The sequence below is a fragment of the Homarus americanus genome, unplaced genomic scaffold, assembly GCF_018991925.1.
Source record: "Homarus americanus isolate GMGI-L3 unplaced genomic scaffold, GMGI_Hamer_2.0 scaffold55743, whole genome shotgun sequence".
Lineage (NCBI taxonomy): Eukaryota > Metazoa > Arthropoda > Malacostraca > Decapoda > Nephropidae > Homarus > Homarus americanus.
The window spans coordinates 913,609-923,084 of NW_024745117.1; the positions used below are offsets into that span (position 1 = coordinate 913,609).

At 44.2% G+C, this 9,476-nt stretch overlaps 1 non-coding gene across 1 annotated transcript; it reads left to right on the top strand.

Moving 5' to 3' along the window:
- Window positions 1–918: 918 nt before the first annotated feature.
- Window positions 919–1,000, top strand: Trnas-gcu. The gene has a single exon. It is a non-coding gene; the product is annotated as a tRNA-Ser (tRNA).
- The last annotated feature ends 8,476 nt before the right edge of the window (window positions 1,001–9,476 follow it).

The following is a 9,476-nucleotide window of genomic DNA, read 5'->3' on the forward strand; positions in this document are numbered from 1 at the left end:
AACAGGTGACTCCTTCTCTTCGTACTTCATCAACACTAACGAGTCCTTAGTAGGGGACCCGTACACATACATACATACATACTGACAATAACATATCACTGCCTAATGTATCATAAATTGACCAGGATTTTTTTTATGCCTGGGGAAGACTACCAGAGGCATTTGTTTTCCCCGGGGTCAGGGATAGAATTATGTCATTTTAGGATTTTTAGGGAATGATGCTATTTTTTCCCTAGAAGTTCCTCAAAGACGGAAGTTTGTTATGTAACCTTCTTGACGAGGTTTAGGGAAGATTTTGTGAGTGTGTGTAATAATAATAATAATAATAATAATAATAATAATAATAATAATAATAATAATAATAATAAACGGTTTATTGAAAAAGTTCTGCAGCCCGAAGGCTGAAAATATACATTGGACACAAATGACTTATTACATACATTGGTGAAGGAACATACAGTGAACATACAGATTAATGTTTACAGCAGAGGTCACGTAGATCATGTGTTGAACAGCAGACACGTAATGTAGTAACTCCCTCACAGATGGCGTTATGAGGGGCACCACGTGGAGTAGTAGTTCCATCACAGGTGGTGTTATGAGGGGCTTGACGTGTAGTAATTCCCTCACAGATGGTGTTATGGGGGGCCTGATGATGTAATAATTCCCTCACAGATGGTGTATGAGGGGCCTGATGACGTAGTAATTCCTTCACAGATGGTGTATGAGGGGCCTGATGACGTAGTAAATCCGTCACAGATGGTGTATGAGGGGCCTGATGTGGTGTAATAATTCCCTCACAGATGGTGTTATGAGGGGCATCACATGGCGTAGTAATTCCCTCAAGGATGGTGTTATGAGGGGCATCACAGCTAAGCAACTTTGTAGTAAGTGCTGGAACGCTGGAAAGATTCAAAAGACGAGGTGGCCGAGTGGTTAAGGCGTTGGACTGCTAATCCAATAGGGTCTCCCTGCGTGGGTTCGAATCCCATCCTCGTCGAATGTGTCGATTTGTTGAAACCAAAGAGGCTGGATGGATTCATGGATGATGGAGAGTGGCAGTAACTCTTGACAGGAGCTGCCATGAACAGGCCAACCGGCCTATTGCAGACTCCTTATTTTCTTATGTTCTTATGTTCTTATAGAGAGTGGTAGTAACTCTCGACAGGAGCTGCCATGCACAGGCCAACCGGCCTATTGCAGACTCCTTATTTTCTTCTTCTTGTGTAGAAATTCCCTCATAGATGGTGTTATGAGGAACCTCACATGATGCTGTAGCAACTCATTCACTACGTGGTGTCGTAGCATCATAGGGACACCACGTGGTCTGTTGTCACAGGACCTGAGTGAGGTGTGCTCCCAGGCCTCTCTATCGTGGAGTCTCAGGGGAATTATCACTGGGTACCTGGGACTTCACTGTGTGAAGAACATAAGAAAATAAGGAGTCTGCAATAGGCCTGTTGGCCTGTGCATGGCAGCTCCTGTCAAGAGTTACTGCCACTCTCTATCATCCATGAATCCATCCAGCCTCTTTTTTAAACTTTCCAGCGTTCCAGCACTTACTACAAAGTTGCTAAGCTTGTTCCACTCGTCCACCACCCTATTTGTGAACCAGTTCCTTCCTATCTCCCTCCTAAACCTAAACTTATCCAACTTAAATCCGTTACCCGGAGGCCTATCCTGCTCGGATATTATAAGAACTTTATCTATATCCCCTTTATTGATTCCTTTCACCCACTTAAATACTTCTATCATATCTCCCCGCACTCTTCGTCTTTCTAGGGAATGCAAGTTAAGGTTCTTTAACCTATCCTGATATGGAAGGTTTCTAAGTCCCCGAATCATTTTTGTCATTCTTCGCTGCACCGACTCTAGTGAATTTAAATCCATTCTATAATAAGGGCACCAGAACTGAACTGCATAATCGAGGTGCGGCCTGACTAGCGCAAGATATAGTTGCAATAAGACCTCTGCACTCTTCTTACTTACACTTCTAGATATAAAACCCAATACTCTGTTTGCCTTATTTCTAACATTAACGCACTGTTTTCTAGGCCGTAGGTCCGGGCTTACAAGTACCCCTAGGTCTCTTTCACAAGTCGACTTCTCTAGGTTGATGTTGTTAAGGCTGTATACATTATCAGTATTTGTTCTTCCAATATTAAGTACACTGCACTTGCTGGTGTTGAATTTCATTTGCCATTTTTCAGACCACCCCTGCAGTTTATTTCGATCCTCCTGTAATGCATTTGCATCCTGCCCTGAATTAATCTGCTGCCCTATTTTGGTGTCATCCGCAAACTTGCTTATGTCACTGCTGATCCCAGTATCTAGATCGTTTATGTAGATTATGAAATAAGAGTGGGCCTAGTACTGACCCCTGGGGAACCCCACTGGTTACACGGCCCCACTCAGATTTAACACCATCTACGCTGACCCTCTGCGTTCTATCGGTGAGCCATGATTTTATCCTATTTAAAACTTTCCCCTGGATAACATGAGCCTTAATTTTTCTCAGAAGCCTCTGATGCGGTACTCTGTCAAATGCTTTGCTAAAGTCTAAGTAAATAACATCGTAATTTTCGTCATTATCTACTACCTCGAAGACTTTCCTAAAAAACGTCAGCAGATTTGTTAGACAAGATTTTCCCTTCGTAAACCCATGTTGAGAGTCGTAGATTAATTTGCTTTTCTCTAGATGCGATCGGATGCTATCTGCTATAATTGATTCAAGAAATTTCCCCACTATTGACGTCAAACTGATCGGCCGGTAATTTGACGCTGATGCTCTGTCTCCCTTTTTGAATATGGATACAACATTTGCCTGTTTCCACAAGTCTGGCACAACTCCGGTGTCTAATGAAACTCCGGTGTCTAATGTCTAATGAAGGTTAGCTTGGGTAAGACTCAACTGTGACTGTCGAGTTGTTTTTCACTGACTTAAGCACTGTTCACCACTATTCAACACTGGTTCCATTCCTTTCCCAAATGAAATAGTAACTTCTGGCGAGAACTTGTTGATATTCCGGTGGGGAGGAGGGTTCAGGGGAGGGAGTTGGTATGGGCCAACATAATAGTTGACGTGGCTGCTGCTAGGGCAGCGCCAGGTGCGTCTTGACCCGTCTTGACCCGTCGGTGGTCAAGGATGAAGTGTGTGTGTGTGTGTGTGTGTGTGTTTTGTATATCGGTAAACCCACACGTGCATCTATCGGGATAGAGGTCATTTTCAACACCATCCATGAACCTAAGAGTGAGTATGTCACTTTGAGGTCCTTTCCAACACACTTTCCACTGAAACGCTCATAAGACAAGTGCACCAAATATCATCTTCCTCGAAAGAATATTGTTCATAATTATAATCACAAACTTTCCATATAAAGACAAGAGAAAAAAAAACATTATTAACTCCACCAATAAAAAAAAAAACACTCGGGAAATATTCTCTCCCATAAAATCTTAGAAACATAACATATATTTTTTTTTCAATGTCTCTAAAGTGAAATTGAAATGGAAGAGAAAAAAAAATGAAATTGCTTGCCATTTAGAATAAGTCTCGGAGAAGAATGCAAATTTCCTCTCTACCTCGGCGGGAATATATGTTTCAGGTTTTGCTGGCGCTAAGATATAAATTCCGGGGGTTTAGTCTAAATTACGCTTTTTTCCCCCTCTGGCTGCTGGGGTTAAGGCGTAATATTGTGTAATCGTAAAATAAACTACAAATCCGATCCACGAGACGGAGCTATCAGTCATGGATAGTGGTGGAGGTACTACTAAAGTATGTAATATTTCTTGTTTTTTTTTTTCAATTTTATGAGGCAGTACGGTATTCGTTATGATATAAGCATGTTATATCCTTTGTGATATATGAGTGTTGAAACCCTCTTGGATATCATATAGAAATGTTAGATCCCTCTTGAATGTAAAAAAGAAGTGTTAAACCCCCATTACTGTACACATATCCCTATAGGCGTAACTGTTCATTATATCAATATATTGTCGTGACAGGTTACTTTACGTTACGTTGTGGATCCATACAGAGGTGAGGTACTATATATCTTGTGGTCGTGTCTAGGTCGAGCTACATCACCGCTGTATACATGCGTTATGGCAGAGGGGGAGAAGATCATGGATGAAAAGGAAGGAAGGAAGACTCTGTGTTTGGGGTGGCGTTTTTTAATAAGTGATTATGTCATTGCTAATTAAGTTTGTAGTTAAGTCTTCTAAAAATTATTATAACATGGAATCTATTGATCAGCTTTTGAAACACACACACACACACACCCTTCCCTTCCCTTCCTTTCCCTTCCAAACACCTCCTTACTCTCCTCTTCCATCATCCTTCTCCCCCTTTCCTCCTACTTCTTCTTCCTTCCCCACTTCCCTCATCTCTCCTCTCACTCCCTGGCCCCTCCATACCCTCTCTCTCTCTCACCCTCCCTCCCTTCTCACCCACTCCTTCCCCACCCAACCTCTCTCACCATCTCCTCTCCCTTCCTCCTCCCCCCTCCTCTTCTCCTCCTCGTCCCTTTTTCTTCTTCCCTACCCCTCTTCCCCTGTCCCACCTCCCTGCCCTCCTTCCCTCTCACTTCTCCTGTCCCCACCCATCCAAGCTTTCCACTCTCTCCCTGCCTTCCACTCCTTCCTTCCTCTCTCCTCCCCCACCGCTTCTTCTTTCCTGCCACCACCATCTTTCTCCCTCTCCCCACTCCACCACTGTTTCTCTCCTCCCACACCAGGCTTGGCCAGGTATTGGAGGCGGCAAATGGGACGCTGCGACTCACGGTGGTGGGGAGAAAGGCGGGCAGAATTTATGTAGTGAATGCAATGCTGTTTTACATTACGTGGTGCTGCTGGGGAGAGGGGAAGTGGGAGAGAATGGGGGAGGGACTGTAGGAGTGGGGAGATGGGAGAGGGCGGATGGGAGATTCTGGAAGAGAAGAGAAGAGAAGGGGTAGGGGCTGGGAGAGAGAGAGAGGACGTGTGTGTGAGTGAGAGAAAACAGAGAGAGAGAGGACGTGTGTGTGAGTGAGAGAAAACAGAGAGAGAGGACGACATTGGGAGAGAGAATAATGATAACCCACAAAAACACACACACACACACAAAGAGAAGGATGACGTTAGAACACACACACACACACACACACACACACACCAGGTTGTTATAGGCGCAGTGATCAAGATATTATTGAATACGACAAACAGAGCGAAGCCTTGGCCTCTGGCGGGTGTAGGGCCCCAGTGTAAACAAACGATGGCTGCGTTCATCTCGCTCAAAATCCGGATTTATATCATAATTCGCCGAACCAGAATAATTCCTCTCCCTAATAGCAGTCGGCTTTTTTTTCCATCTAACACAAACGCAATTTAATATGGCTTATTCTCTTAATGTTCGGTCATGTTTGATGAAATAAAGGTCTCCTAAAATTGGTTATTGGATAGTTTAATAGGGAAAATATCCCCGTACTGGAAATAAAACACCGGTCAGGTCAGGAAAGGCAGTTATTGAGCTAACTGACGCAGCCAATAATCTCCAGGGGTGGTTGTGTAATAAATGGTAAACAGGTGAACCAAAATTAATTCCAATAAGTCTATTTTCTTTTATTTTTATACTCCATTCCATAGTCATTTACTGTACATTATTGTCGTTTCATTATCCTCTTAAATTTGTGCTGAGTTTGATGGAAAAATCCTCAGGTTATAAAGTTAGTCAATTAGAGACAAATAAAGAAAAGTTTACATCAAGGAAGAAAAATATTGAATACTGACTATATTATTCTCATTCCCTCACGTGTTTCAGCATATTGAACTATTAATTAAAACCTTCGATAAAATGTATCAATAACAATATGTTGAATTATTTTATTTACATCTACTCTAAAAAAAATAAACGTTTCATTTACAGCGAATTGAAATACTTGTTCTTTTTTTGGTGTGACCATTGGAAAAATATTTATCCGTTGATGATTGTGTTGGAGGTGACGAGTACTGTAGCTATGAGGATGATCACTATAAGAATCGGGTTTGTTGTGGTTGTTGGCGGTCACAGGTTGTCAGAAGTCAAAGGTTATAATGGTTAGGTTGTGAGGGTAGGCTTAGGTTAGATCCTATTATATTAGGTTAGGTCACATAAGGTCAGGTTTGGTTACAGCAGGTCATATCTGGTTAGGCTATAGTTTAGGTATGGTTAAGCTAGGTCTATGTCTCCCAATCTTGGAGTACTGTTACAGGAGCTGCTACCAGACAAATTACCTTTTAGCACAGGTGACACCCAGGTAGACAATGCCCCGTATTGTCCAGCCCACCGAGAAGGGAAACCACTCCATGGGCACTCGGTTACAAATGGCCTTATAAAATTACCAAAACCTTTTCAGAGCTGTTGTTGCTTTTGTACAAACCTCCTCTTATGTTCTGGGCTGACACCTGTAAACATGGCCACCAGAATAGACTCACCTGCGTTAAGGTATTCTACGGGGCCTTCCTGCCTTTGCGGGTAAGATTTCCTCGATGTCTCTATTGTTACGAAAACAACGCCTCGCTTATGTATTTTTCACTATGTTTCAGAGGTTCGAATGTTGAGAGTCGGAACACTAGTGAGCAGTGCCTTCAGTGTAGGAGGTTTGTGATCTTGGTATGTTCAGTCTGCTGTACACCTCGGCGTCTGTTGTACCTCTCTGCGTCTGCTGTACACCCCAGCGTCTGCTGTACACCTCGGCGTCTGTTGTGCCTCTCGGCGTCTGTTGTACCTCTCGGCGTCTGTTGTACACCTCAGCGTCTGCGGTACACCTCAGCGTCTGCTGTACACCTCAGCGTCTGCTGTACACCTCAGCGTCTGCTGTACACATCATCGTCTGCTGTACACCTCAGCGTCTGCTGTACACCTCAGCGTCTGCTGTACACCTCAGCGTCTGCTGTACACCTCGGTGACTGTTATACACCTCTTTGTTATCAACACCTGATGATGAGCCCAACATTTATACACAACTCACCAACTTCCTTAAACCGAAGGCCTCTCTTACCCTGTGTGCACTGATTCTATGTACACTAAATTTGTGCACTCTGACTGTGTTCACTGACTTTGACTTTGTTTACATTGATTGTGTACACTGACTGTGTACATTTACTCTGTGCACACCGATTTTATCCATTGACACTATAAACTAACTCTTTGTACACTGACTCTCTGTGCATTAACTGTATACACTGACTTTGTATACTCACAGTGTACATTGATTTGTGTACACATACTCTTGTGTATATTGACTGCACAGCATTGGAAAGCACTGTATCACTTGGCACAAACACACACACATTTTAGCGGCTTCCTCGCCTCGATATAGAAGATTCTATAAACTGCAACACCTTTCTGTATGACCCACCAATTACTGCCGCTAGTCTCACAGTGCGGGGACTGGCGGCTACCTACTTCGCCTCCATTAAGATAGTGTTACCCCTTGATTACGACGTTTTAACCCTTTGAGTATGATGACTTAACCCCTAGTGTACGATGACTTAACCCCTTGTGTACGATGACTTAACCCCTTGAGTACGAAGCAACAGCAGCAGCCTTATCTCTGTCTGTTGTTGTTTACCTCCAGTATGGCAGCTCAAGCGTCCTGAATGTTAGAAAAATGCGTTTCTTAATTTCTGCATATTTCCCCATGTTAATATTGACAATCGCGTGATAAATTGTTTCCTCAACTCTATGGAACATCTTAATATGTGAAAGCTGTTATTAAGCTTTTTCTTAGGTCACATCTGTCACCGTATGTGTGTGTGTGAGCCGCTTATGTCTGGCACTGGTGGGGTTTACTGGGTGTAGTTGTTCTCGTGTCAGAGAAGTAAGAAGAGTATTGTGTTCGTGTGTTCATTTACAGTCAGCTAACTCATCATAATCGCTTAATAGTTGAGGCAAGAGTAGCTATGGCCTCTTATCTCCCACGTTCTCCTCATGAAAATAAATACTTGAGATTTTCCCCTTGTTATACACTTAAGTGGTGCTGAGGATAACTTGGAAGAAATTGATTCATCAGACCTGAGCCTTCGTCGATGTGCTGCTTGTAGAGTTTATAAACAAACTCATAATGATTTACCTGTAGTTTAAATGTGGTGTTTACGTGTAATGAGTGACAGGTGCAACGGGATCCTGTGACTCCCCTTTCAGTCAATACTCGTGTTCATTTATAACTCTTAATTAACAACTCTCCAGTAGCTGTATAACAATGAGATGAAACGAAGCATAAATTGGCCTCAATCGACCTGTTTGGTGAGGAAGATCTGACAAACGTTCATTATTCATGCGACTGTGAAATTTTGACGATAATAATTGGGAATAAAACGATAGTCAGTCAACTTTGTACCTAAACTCTCTCTCTCACGTACCGTACCGACACCAACTTTCCTCCAAAACCCAAGGCTTCAGTGTGTAAACTCAGTCAGCATAACATTGGAAAGCGGTGTTTCACATGTCACAAACACCCAAATCTTTTGACGGCTTCCTCGCTTCGATACAGTACGATCTATAAATTTCCCTCCCGTTCTATATGACGTTCCAATTACCGCGTTCTATTCACACGTTGGCTGCAGGGAGGAAGGAAAGTGTCGGGGCTGCTCCAGTAGACAGACTTTAGTGAGGACGATGTTGGTTGCTCTGGGTAATAACATCACCACTACCACCAACAGTATCAGTACCACCACCACCTCCATTACCACCACCACCACCACCTACTACTACCACCACCACCACCACCACCACCACACCTGCATCCACCACTACTACACTAACAGTATCAGTACCGCCACCACCTCCATTACCACCACCACCTCCATTACCACCACCACCACCACCACCGTCACCACTACTACCACCAACAGTATCAGTACCGCCACCACCTCCATTACCACCACCACCACCACCACCACCACTACTACCACCAACAGTATCAATTACCGCCACACCTCCATTTACCACCACCACTACTACCCACCACCACCACCACCACCACCCACCACCACCACCACCACCACCACCACCAACAGTATCAGTACCGCCACACCACCTCCATTACCACCACCACCACCACCACCACCACCACCACCACCACCACCACCACCACCACCATGCCACTACCACCACCACTACCGTCACCACCTACCACCAACAGTGTCAGTACCGCCACCACCTCCATTACCCACCACCACTACTACCACCACCACTACCACCAACAGTATCAGTACCGCCACCACCTCCATTACCACCACCACCACTACCCACCACCACCCACCACCACCACTACCACCACCACTACCACCACCACCACCACCACCACTACTACCACTAACAGTATCAGTACCGCCACCACCCGTACACCACCACCACCGTCTACCACCACCACCGTCACCTACTACCACCAACGGTATCAGTACCACCACCACCTCCATTACCTACTACCACCACTGCCACCGTCACCACCACTACC